Source organism: Taudactylus pleione, unplaced genomic scaffold (genome assembly GCF_031769625.1).
Source record: "Taudactylus pleione unplaced genomic scaffold, aTauple2 ptg000380l, whole genome shotgun sequence".
Classification (NCBI taxonomy): Eukaryota; Metazoa; Chordata; class Amphibia; order Anura; family Myobatrachidae; genus Taudactylus; species Taudactylus pleione.
Genome location: NW_028284781.1, coordinates 1,694,127 through 1,707,333, shown reverse-complemented (window position 1 = coordinate 1,707,333; position 13,207 = coordinate 1,694,127). Strand labels below are relative to the sequence as shown.

Genomic DNA, 13,207 nt, shown 5'->3' with positions numbered 1-13,207 from the left:
CTGCCTTAATTAATGACAAGCCGTGATAAAGCCTTTTGCCAGCATTTAGGACCTTAAAATGGAGACTTTGACCGTGGCCGGCACCTGTCAAACCATAATGCCTAAGGTAAGCTCAGGAAGGAGAGAAACCTGGAAGAAAAGGGGGTTTCCCTCTTGTTATATATGCCCCATTATATGAATGTGATTTAACAACTCTTTAAACTGTATAGGGAATTTGTGCAACTTGTCAACCAGTGACAAAGGAGGGAAACGGAAAGGAGATGTCCACTTAATAATAAGTTTTTACTTAGTCCACCCTTAAGCCAGCAGAACCACAAAAGTCCCATACAGTTCAGAGATACTCATGGGGAAGTACTGTAACTATTAAGGGCAAATGTCTCTGTTCTGTATCCACAGTACTTCTCATATAGGGGGCTGTTCATTATACGATAAATGGCCTGTTAACGATGCGGAAATGCTCGCATATTTAGGTTACCGGGCCATTCATCATCAGGGGCCCAAATAGGGCCAGAAATAGGTGGAAAGGCACTGTATACACAAAATAACACTGATGATCATAAAAATTTAAAAAATATTGTATTTAATGTGGGTAAGTGTAATTAAGATATAAAAGAGGTAACAATTGCACAAAACAAGTAATAGACAATCTGTAAAAACTATAATCTAAATCATGAGTAATGTGTACTGAACATCCACAAGTAATGCAGGTAGGTAGAGATATAAAGTTGTAACAGTATCTACTCGATGAAAAAATGTCTCACTCCAGAGAATGCTGGTGATAAATAGTATCTAGGGTAAAACGTCAATCACGGGTCAGTGTTTGATTGAAACCACTATATAGCGGTGTAGATTGATTCCCATAAGATGGCGCTCCAATGAATGGCAAATAATATGGTGAATAATAAATGAGCGATATATCACCAACCGTATCTCGGGTATGTAGCTATCAGCAGGTCCGCTCTGGCAGCGCAGTGGGATTGCTGCTCCTGATAGCCAGGTCACCACTGTGGCTGTCTGCCTCCCGGCTGCAGTATTTCCCTCTCCAGGCTCGTGGTGCAGCGTCAGACCAAATGAACAGAGAGAGCCGTGGCTGGGAGGTGCTGTGGAGTATATTACAGACCCAATAGTAACGGGAGCTGAAATGGAGCAGATGCAGTCCAAAAATAACAGGATAAATCCAAATAGTGTGATGCAATATAGTAAGATTTCATGGTAATGGACACTATTTCTGTAAGTCCTTAACGCGTTTCACCGCATTCATCGGCTTTATCAGAAAGGCCACCTGATATTCAGCAAACTTCGAAAACAACAAGTTGTTCTCGTAGCCCCGCTCCTTCCTATGGAAAGGAGTTCCCGGGATGCGAAGAGGGATCTGAGCGGATCTCTCCGCTGCCTCCTCACTGACTCCCAAGCGGCTTTGTGCTGAAGTTACGCATGCGCAGAAGCCGGCTGCGGGGACAGTTAAGTAACATAGCTTTTTCTGTAGCTGCGCTACTAATTGCTCCAAAAAGCAGCTGTCCCCACACCGGAGCAATGATGAATTGCTCCGATGTTAAGTATCCCCTGTGGCGAGGTGAATACTTCATCATCGGGGGTCATATTGCCCCCTATGATGAATAGGCCCCATAGTATTTTATTTCTCTGTCATCCTAAGAATGTATTATGTTTACTAGTGTTTTCTGTGTTGTGCTACTGTAGTTTAGGCTGCTGAGTCACTTACTCTTTGTTTAGGTAATACTGGCATTTGTGTGCTGTACATGCAGGTTTGTGCTTTTATTTCTGAATATATAAACTGCAATTTCCTACCCGATTCAGCAATGATATTTTGTTCATGAATTTTTATTATTTCATAGTGTAAATTATGATTTTCAGACAAGCAAATATTGATCTTTTAGTTAAGATGATTCATACTACAGTATAGCATTGTTCAGCTTAAATATGCTGTTCGGAGTTATGTATAGAGGTCTTATATCTAACCCATCTACCAGGACTGAGGGTATGTTTTTTTTACACTGTCCACAAATTCTTTGCCATTTTATACTTGCTATCAGAATGAGATTTATTTCATAAAGTAGCTACCAGAACTGGAAGCTGCTTTTTACACTAACCACAAGGATAGAGTGTAATCAGGATCCCGACCTTTAGAATGGCGATGGTCACAATACCAACAGCTGCATCCCGACGGTCACAGTCCCAACAGCCGTATAAGGCCCGCAGAATCATTTGGTCTTGCCCTCTTGAGTTTTTTTCTGCTAGCCTCATCTGGCTAGCATGGTGCCTAGAATGGGACCCTGCAGCTAGAATATATGCAGCAGTGCCGCCTGAAGCTTCCTTAGGACGCTTCAGATGGTCACACCGCTGCCCTTACAGCTCCCGGGAGCATCCTGTAATCACCGGCGATTGCGGCAACGCCCCGTGTGCTGTCACACGCAGGGGGCATGGCCTACACTGGGCCTGTGAATAATGTCATATATACAGGGCCGGCCCAAGCCTACATTTTTTGTAGTGCCCCCGGCAGTGGTCCACCCTGTGCAGTGCCCCTTGTGCCCCCAGTAGTAAACCCCTTATATAGTGCCCCCAGTAGTAGTCCCCCTATGCAGTGCCCCCAATAGTGGTACCCCTTATGCAGTGCCCTTTAAACAGTGGCCCTAGTTGTAGTTCCCCCCACCTATGCAGTACCCCCAGTATTGCCCTTTATATAGTGCCCCCAGTAGTGGTCCCCCCTCTTGTAGTGCCCCTAGTAGTCCCCCCCTTGTAGTAGTCCGCCCCATTGTTGTGCCCCCAGTGGAGGTTCCCCCCCATGTAGTTCCCCCAGTAGTAGTCCCCCCTTGTAATGCCCCCAGTAGTAGTCCCCCCTTGTAATGCCCCCAGTAGTAATCCCCTCTTGTAGTGCCCCCAGTAGTAATTCCCCCTTATAGTGCCCCCAGTAGTAGTCTCCCCTTGTAGTGCCCCCAGTAGTAGCCCCCTCTTGTAGTAAGCCCCCCCTTGTAGTGCCCCCCCCAGTAGAGACACACGTAATAAAAATAAAAAACACTTACCTGAATCCCCACTCCTGCGCCTGCCGCCGCTAACAGCTCCTCTGTCCGTCCTCCCGGGCCGCTTTGCATCATAGGAGAGACATCATGACATCTCTCCCATTACTCACTGCGGGAGCCGGAAGATGGCTCCCGCAGTGGGAGCAGCAGCAGCCGATGAGAGTCTGACAGACTCTCATCAGCTGCTGAAACAAACACACAGCTGCCGGCTTCGGCGGCTGTGTGTTTGGCACTGTGTAGCGCAGACCGAACTCCGTCCGGTCAGCGCTACACACGCGGTGCAGCTGTGTCACAGAGACACAGTCTGCACTGCGGTAAGCCTCTCCACTGCTGGCTCAGTAAATTAATAAATCTGCATGGTCGCGGCCACGGCGCTCTTCAATATGTTGCGCCTTACACGGACGCGTACCACGCGTAATCATAGAACCGGCCCTGCATATATATCAAAAGGTTCCCCACCCCTGCACTAGGAGGACGGTTAGGGTTAGGGTTAGGCTGCGGGAGGAGTGGGTTAGGGTTAGCCTGCGGGAGGGGTGGGCTAGGGTAAAGGGCACCATCACTTTTAAAACTCACTTCTAAAAACTCTCACTTTAGTAAATTTACCCCTTAAGCTAGGTACACACTATGCGATTTTTTGATAATACCGATAATTGGGGCGATGTTTCGGCAAAATCCCAATATCTGTGCTACACACTATACAAGGAAAATACCTGCCGAATTTCACAGTGAATATGTATGCCCACAAGGATGATGAGGTAATCAGGAGAAAGCATGGGAAGTATGGGAATATTATCGATAATGCACACACACTGCAGAATAAAGGGAAATGATAAAATTATAGAGATTTTCGGTCTTGACCAACAGATGAGATAATTGAAGGAATGTGTTTGTGGATGTTTTCTAACCGTTTTATCGGTGAAACGCTAAAACGATCATTCATACTCACTATACAATAAAGGAGACTGATTACCTGATTACTGGCAAATCGGCCCAATAATTGTAAGTAGCTTTACTTACAGCACTCGAGACAGTTGGGAGCATTGCATTTAGCTGGCTGTAATGCAGAGCGGAGATATTGCTGTAATTTTTAACAGATATGTAGTGGAAAAGCTTCACACATATTACTGAACTCTTATCCTTCTCCCTGTTCACACCACTGAGCAGCAAAGGGTGTGACTAAGATGGCACAATTCACAGCGAATCACATTATCTAGCCTCCAGATCTCCCGTCACTGACATACAGTAGGGGTCATTCCAATTAGGTGAGAGTTTGTTTTATGAAACTCACACACTTTGCAAGAATGCTCGCTCCTGATAATTTCTCAATCCAATTAGAGATTCCTACTCATGCTACTCGCTGGGAGGGTGTGTGAATTTTCTATAGCATGTGTCTTGGGTGAAGGGAATAAAAAAGTGAAGAAACCATCCTGGACTCCAAAAAAGTATCAACTTTGTTAGCAGAATCATGGCTGTTAGTGGCCATAAGGAAAATACTGGTGGGTTTTAAATGGTGTCAATTTGTTGATTTGTGCATTTTTTTTATATAAAAAAAAAAATTATAAAAAACAAACTTTTTGTTTAATCTTAAACGAATTAAACAAAAAAAAATGCTTAAAAAAATGTAGAGAACAAGGTGATTTTGTGTTAATTTGATGCCACTTTAACTTTTTTTTTTAAATGTAAAGAAGAAAACAATAAAAAAAAGATTTTAGTTCCATTTAAAAAAACACTGTAATTACATTTGGGGTGCCTAAACTAACAAAAAAGTTGATTTGAGGATAATTTGAGGCCATTTTGTTTTAAACCCTCAAAAATGACATGTAATTATTGGGCCAATCAAGCTAATTGAAAACTTCTAAATGTCTAATTAGTCATTAGGGGGTCTGTGCTTTGGGTTCTGCACTGTGTTCAGACATTTTTATCTTAAAATAAAGATTTTTCTGCCATCTCACACCCTCAGGGGGGTGCGCAGAAAAAAAATGTTTTCCTATGAAAATAAAGTGCGAGTTTGGAATTGGGTTGCAACTGCACTTCGCAGTGCAAGTTTGCCGGATCACAGAAGCCAACTCACACCAACTCGCACCTAATTTGTTGACCCCTTTGTGTTTATGTGAACCTTTATGGTACATATCTGAAAGTTTACATTGTGGGATTAGTGTTTTTTTAAGGAGTCTTAGGGCTCTATTTATTATCACTAATTATTATTATTTATTATTATTACTAAAATAAAGTGAAAAAGGGTGTTTTCACACCTTTTTCACATTATTTTAGTATCACCTATAGTTATTACAGGGTATCACTTATTTTTAGTAAGCAGATCGCATTTCCCATAATTGTAATGGGAAATGTGATCTGCCTGGTAGTTATTAAAATAAATAGTGAAAAAAATACCTAGGGAGGCCCTGTGATAATAACGGCGTTATCCAAGGTCTCCCCCGGTTACCGGGCTCCTACTCTGCTGTAACGAGCAGAGCAGAGCCCGTAGCCGGTCCCAGTGATCAGCTGTGTGGTCTAAACAGACCGCAAGCTGATCTCTGCTAAAAAAAAAAAAAAGTTAAAAAAAAATAATTTACTTACCTGACTCCAGGGACCGGTGATCGGGGCTCCGGTGATGTTCTCCCTCTGGTCAGCTGGTCTCCCATAGTGCACTGCGGCCCGGTCATCAGGTGACTGTGTCCCAGTGCAGTATGGGATGTCAGCTGACCAGAGGCATGGAGGACATCACCGAAGCACCGATGACTGCAGGTAAGTGCTATTGAGGGAGGGGGGGTCGCGGGGGGGTCCGCCATCGCAGGGGGCGGGGCTTAGCGCCGAGGGGGGTAGCAGCGACGGTCGATCGGTGCATGCGTCGGCACTGAGTCACGGTATTTTTGGCAAAAATACTGTGACTAGTGTGCGGAAAGGATTCGCAGGGACAGAGCTTTATCGTAAGCTCTGTCCCTGCAAGGGATTTGTAGTAAATCCCTGTGATATTGCCTGAATTCGCAATGCGAATTCAGTCGATAATATCACACTACAATCTGCATTACAAATGCGGATTGTAGTAAATAGAGCCCATATACTGTACTAGTCATGTGAGGTAAAATTATGATATAACAAAATGCAACAAATTTTTACTCTGTTCTGATATATCTTTAAAATATAAGCAACATTCTTTTTAATGTGTGCATTACAAGAAGTAGTGGTATTTTGTCAGTACGTATCCCAGAGTAGCGTGTTCTAAATCCAGCATTTCCATAGCTACAGTATTACATTAAAGCTTTAAATGCTGCATAAGAAAAAAGGGAAACTTGAAAGATAGCTGTAACAAAAACTACTTTTGCAGCAAACCCTTTGGCGCAGAAACAAAAGCTGCCAGCTGTTTTTCTGACAGTCAGGAAGCTATTACAGGTACTCAGCGTCACACAGGACAAAATGTAAAGAGCTTTCTGGCTCCTACTCAAAGAAATACACATTCACAGTTCAGCACAGGGCTCTATATTGATTGTTCCATAAATGCATTAAGGCTTATTTATCTCAGCTCCAGTGCATGGAAGTACTTGCATAATACTACTATCTTCACAAGCAGTGATTTTTTTTATTAATAATAATAAAAGAAAGGACAAAATTACTTATCAAAGGATGCCAATTCTATGCTGAATTAACAATAATCATTGTATTTATGTAGCCGTTTTCTCCAATAGGACACAAGGCGCTTACATTTACATAAAAGTCAGAAACCATCAACATAATACAGAGGTGAGGTAGCCATTTTGGGTCATCAGTTCCATTGTTCATCCTACTCCCGAAGGTACCAGGCAAGGCAGCCATCTTGGGCACACCACATGGGTTACACTGGATGGAATAGGTAATGCCTGGAAGATATTACAGGAAATAGGGGAGCAACAGAATACTAGAGTGAGGTAAAAGATAAGCGATCCTTACAAAATTATCAGAACTATGCCTTATTTATCCTACCTGCGAGAATACCAGACGAGGCAGCTATCTTGGGTGTTCGACATAGGATACTATATGCAAAATAATAAGTAATACATGTAAATAAGATACATAAGATTAACAAGATAACCACTGAATCAATAGTTTCACGTGTTGTTCATCCTGCCTATGAAAGTACCATGGTGAGGAAGCCATGATAAGAGAAAAACGGAAATAGAATGCCACCTTTGTGCATCTTTATTGTAGTCCATACTGAGGGGTCTATGTGTTAAACCTTGAAGAGATAAAGTAGCAACCCTTACAGCTCCTGTCACTTTACAGGCTGTAGGGTCTATTTACTAAGGCTTGGATGGTGATAAAGGGAACTGGAAATAAAGTATCTGCCAATCAGCTCTTAACTTCATGTCACAGGCTGTGTTTTAAAAATGACAGTTAGGAGCTGGTTGACTGGTACTTTATCTCCGTCCACTTTATCTCCATCCAACCTTTAGTAAATAGACCCCTCAAGTATAGTACTTATGAAAGCTGATGGTAGCAGAGCCGGACGTCACTAGTAGCGTCATTAGGTCCCATCCTCTCAATGAAAAATGCCATGAAGCATGCATCTGGGAAGAGGGGCGTGCCGAAATGACAGTTATCATAGAATTGTGTTATATTGGCCCTGTTCCCTGCCGGCATTATTCTCCCCATCCTTTCCAACTACAGTATTCTACCCGCAGGTTTCGGGAGAATAGGTACAGTAAGTGTGTTGTAATCTGATAATACCTAGGGGCCAACTGTATCTTACCATGTGACACACTATACTTTCATGTTTCATCAATACGATAAGAAATTGTTTTTAGCCTATAAAATACTCCTTTAACGAATAGCAATTTACATATACAGCGACATATACAGCGATATTTATCAATAGATCCCCGATCACAACCAATAATTAAAAAACTTCTTAAAAATTATAGTGATACTCAGCTGCCCAAAATATAATACCCTAAAGACTTTCCTCTTTGCTGGTCTTTGAGCATGTGTGCATACATGTACCGGTTTGCGGGCTTGTGCAGTATTGCGGGGGGGGGGGAAATTAAGTAAATCAATTTATTTGAAAAAAAAATAAAAATCCAATATTTAAAAACTTTTAATCATTGAAAGAAAAAAGAATGGCAAGGCAATTGAAAAAAAATAATAATATATATATATTTTTTTGTGGCATTCTACATATTTATGAATAACATACAAAACTTATCGCTGACGGGGGTTATCACTGGTGATGGCAATATTTATTGCTTGTGGTAACCTTTTGCCGTAGGGGGTGAAACAGAAAAAAAATCTAATTTTTTGCAAGCAACAAGCTTTTCACCCTGTATGAACGAGACAAGTTACATAGGGCCTGATTCAGCATGGATCGCAAGTTTGCAATCGTACGCACCTGCTCGCAGCGAAAATAGGCAAATGCATGCGATCGCAGTGTAATCGCAGCACTATACCAAGACGCACATCAGCTTATAAAGCCGCCCACTTCCCAGTAAATCCATCCGCAAGTCAGCAAAAACATCGGAAACATCGGGCCCATATGCAGATTTGTGGTTGAGCATGACATGCCTCACAACCTGCAAATAAAAAAATGGATAGAGCGCTCCGTGGTAATATGTTCTAATATGATATGATGGTTATTTCTAGATAGATCTAACTAACAGTCTAAATGATGTACTGGTGGGCAAGAACTTTGGGCTGGATGTTCAGGACAAGAGTCCTATTATTATGGAAATAGTCCGGTATCCAAATGCAAAGTCCCAAATAGTGAGATAATGTATGTTTCTCCCAATTGTGGATATTACAGTCTAATCGTAATGCCTCTCTGGTGTGCAATAATTTGAGGCTGGTTGTTGCCGGCAGATAATGTATATAAATAAATCAGGTGGGCAACATCTGTCGGCAGAGTATTCGCACGTTTGAATTTTTTACATTAGGTCAGCAAAAACTGTAGGCAGATTGTTGCTTTAAACGAACCACAGTCTGGATAATTGTGAAATGCAGTCTCCTTCACCTCCACTTGCCTCACCACCTCAGAAGAGGAACGCAGTATCAGAGTGACAGGTATAACGGAATGCAGTATCATAAGGTAGGAATATGGTGACTTACCTGACCTTGAAGCCTGCTGGTCCCGTATCAATCTTTGTCCATAATCACTGCATGTGAGTGTATGTGGGGAGTCTATGTAGTAAGGATGACTGAGTAATTAATAATAATAATAACTGTTTATTCAACAGTATAACAAAGGAAGAAATACCCTTCAAACAGGGATTGATAGTTAAAAATCACAAATGGGTATAAGTGAGTGTCCCATTCACTTATACCCATTTGTGATTTTTAACTATCAATCCCTGTTTGAAGGGTATTTCTTCCTTTGTTATACTGTTGAATAAACAGTTATTATTATTATTAATTACTCAGTCATCCTTACTACATAGTCTCCCCACATACACTCACATGCAGTGATTATGGACAAAGATTGATACGGGACCAGCAGACTTCAAGGTCAGGTAAGTCACCATATTCCTACCTTATGATACTGCATTCCGTTATACCTGTCACTCTGATACTGCGTTCCTCTTCTGAGGTGGTGAGGCAAGTGGAGGTGAAGGAGACTGCATTTCACAATTATCCAGACTGTGGTTCGTTTAAAGCAACAATCTGCCTACAGTTTTTGCTGACCTAATGTAAAAAATTCAAACGTGCGAATACTCTGCCGACAGATGTTGCCCACCTGATTTATTTATATACATCATCTGCCGGCAACAACCAGCCTCAAGTTATTGCACACCAGAGAGGCATTACGATTAGACTGTAATATCCACAATTGGGAGAAACATACATTATCTCACTATTTGGGACTTTGCATTTGGATACCGGACTATTTCCATAATAATAGGACTCTTGTCCTGAACATCCAGCCCAAAGTTCTTGCCCACCAGTACATCATTTAGACTGTTAGTTAGATCTATCTAGAAATAACCATCATATCATATTAGAACATATTACCACGGAGCGCTCTATCCATTTTTTTGTTATAGCAGTTTAAGGAATTGTGGATAATTCCTGAGAGAGCAGCTAGTGGTTAAACACCCTCCCTATTAGCGCCGACTGCTTTTTTCTTGTCCTCACAACCTGCAAAGCTTCCCGTCGCCATGTTGTGCTCTGACTGCGTATGCTGTCGCTGGTGCTTAATTATGCATGCCCCTGTAACGGCATTCAAACGCATAGGCACGCCTGTGATCCTTCGACCACCCCCAAACAGTGCTTTTTGTCATTCATTTCTGTGTGCCACTGCGTGTCCGCTGCGTTCGCATACCCGATCACAGTGGCCGGCTTGCGCACTGCAATGCATAGGAATGCGCAGAACGCAAACATCAACTGGTTGCGTGCGTCTGCAGCCTTGCAATCCAACCTGAATCAAACCCATAGGCCCTCATTCAGACCCACTCGCGAGCGGCTGTCCGCTCGCAAGTGGGTCGATGGTCCGCACTGCGCATGCGCACGGACGGAGGGAGCTCCGTCGTGCGCATGCGCGAGACGCAACGAGCGAAGGACTTTCCTTCGCTCGGAGTGTCTCATCAAAGGGGGCGTGCTGTCGATGTTGACTGACAGCACGCCCCCTTTGGTGGGCGTGTCGGGGGCATGCCTGCCAGACGGAGGCGTTCCCAAGGGAACGCCTACCGTCTGAAGCCGGCCCCACTGACATCACTAGTGATGTCAGTGGGAGTGATTTTGGCTCTGATAGAGCCAAAATCACTCCGGGCCTTGCGGTTGAAAAACTCAACCGCAGGCTTTTGCTCGCAGTTTCGATGGTCGCGATGGTCAAGACCATCGCGACCATCATCCTGCACGCTCGTATATGCTGTGGGTGGTGACCCACAGCTATACGAGCGTCCAGGAGGACGCTCCATATTAATGGAGGTGGGCCCTGATTCAGAGCGAGCGCTCTGGTCAGAGCGTCCGGCTCTGAATCAGGGCCATAGTTTGTACAATTAAGGGCTCTTGCACACTTATCTGCTGCTAATGTGCATTTCAGTTGCTGACTAATGCCTGAGAAGACCATTAAAGTTAGGATGAATGATTTTCCATCGGCTTGTTCACACTATTTCATTCTAACATTTTAACCCTGCATTTAACCCCGCACTTACATTTCTCATGCATTAATGCTCGCTATTAGTACAAGAGATGGGATACTATCAGGCCTATATATTAGTAATCGCAACACTGCTGCAATTCTTAACACTCTGTTTTGCTGCAGATATTTTCATTTTGAATTAAAATATCCTGCTATGTACTAAAATGAACCCACAGAGACAGCAGTAGTGATAACCGCTGCACCTGTGAGTTATATCCCCAGCATTTTGGAAGAGTTGTGAAAGACTCCTCCAGGGAAATCTGAATTGCGCATGCTCAAGTGTGTCAGTTTACGGGACTGGACGCTGCAGGAGAGGGATCGGAAGATTTCTTTCCTGTTAGTAAAGCCTCCATAGTCTTAAAGTGATTTATATCATCGGAAGATAGTGTAAACTAACAGGGTCATACTCTGTGAATTGTAGTCCCCATTGACAATAATGGGGACTGCGGTATGCAGTGACGATTAGCCTTGTAGAGCAAATTTCTGTGAAATCTCCTGCATTAGGCTGTTAGTACATAGCAACAATTCAAAAAATAATGCAGATACTGCAGTTTCTACAGAATTTTATCAAAACAAAACAAAACAATGCTTGATAAATATGCCCATATGAATCACTAATTTCAATGGTATTTTGAATCATGAGATCCAAGCATTGATCCAAGCATTGTTATTAAAGCAGTGCCAGATCTGGTGTCCCAAAACCTAATCTTAAATAAACTAGTAGCTTCTACTTTCTATAGGAAATAATTAATCTCGTCATCTTATCTTTCTTCGTTTCTTGCTGTGAATTAGGGACTGTATCGCTGCTTAGTAAATATATGATCATATAATCTGAATTATAGCATTATGACGTGATATGAAATTAACATGTAATATGAAAAAATAGATAATTAGGTTTTACCTGAGGCTGCTGCCATCTTGTGGTAGTTTTGAAACACAACACAGTTTAAAAAATATAAAAAGCTACTTTTATGTGATTACTAACATTGGGCCTGATTCAGACCCACTCGCGAGCGGCTGTCCGCTCGCAAGTGGGTCGATGGTCTGCACTGAGCATGCGCACGACGGAGGGAGCTCCATCGTGCGCATGCGCCAGACGCGACGAGCGAAGGACTTTCCTTCGCTCGTTGTGTCTGATCAAAGGGGGCGTGCTGTCGATGTTGATTGACAGCACGCCCCCTTTGGTGGGCGTGCCGGGGGCGTGCCTCCCTGACGGGGGGCGTTCCCAAGGGAACGCCTACCGTCAGAAGCCGGCCCACTGACATCACTAGTGATGTCAGTGGGAGTGATTTTGGCTCTGATAGAGCCAAAATCACTCCGCGCCTTGCGGTTGAAAACCTCAACCGTAGGCTCCAGCTCGCAGTTTCGATGGCCGCGATGGTCACGACCATCGCGGCCATCAAACTGCACGCTCGTATAGGCTGTGGGTGGTGACCCACAGCTATACGAGCGTCAGGAGGACGCTCCATAGGTATGGAAGACGGCCCTCATTCAGAGCGTGCGCTCTGCTCAGAGCGTACGGCTCTGAATGAGGGCCATAATTCCCTCACTTATGCGGGCCATACACGGGCCGATTTGAAAATGTACGACACCTCGGTACGTTTTCAAATTCAGCCCGATGCATCGCATGCTGCTGTGAATGGTAAACGATGCATCTTACAAGATAATAATAATAATAATAATTATTATTATTATTATTATCTTACAAGATGCTTTGTTTTCCTATTTAACAGCATGACGGATCGCAGATCTTATGTTTTTTCCATAAGATCTACGATGCCAACGTACGATGGCGGGGACACGCATCACCGTTGTACAGCATGCCAAACCACACACGATATGCACGATTGGTCGTTGCGATCGATCGAAATCGTGCACATCATATAAAAAATCTTACCGTGTATGGCCGGCATTAGGGAGGGCCTACTGACCAACACACAACTAAATAGCAATTTTTAGTACAGCACTTTCAATCACAAGCAGTGGTCTCTCTCTCTCTCTATCTCTGTTAATTAGCTAACTGTCTACCCAACTGAAGTTAGGCTTGGGCATATATATCTCCTTGACAACT

The 13,207-nt window shown here is 43.3% G+C and overlaps 1 protein-coding gene across 1 annotated transcript in view; it reads left to right on the top strand.

Moving 5' to 3' along the window:
• The window catches only part of PTPRN2 (protein tyrosine phosphatase receptor type N2), a 1,246,087-nt gene that overhangs the window by 276,803 nt on the left and 956,077 nt on the right, over positions 1-13,207 (top strand). The gene's annotated exons all lie outside the window — the stretch shown is intronic.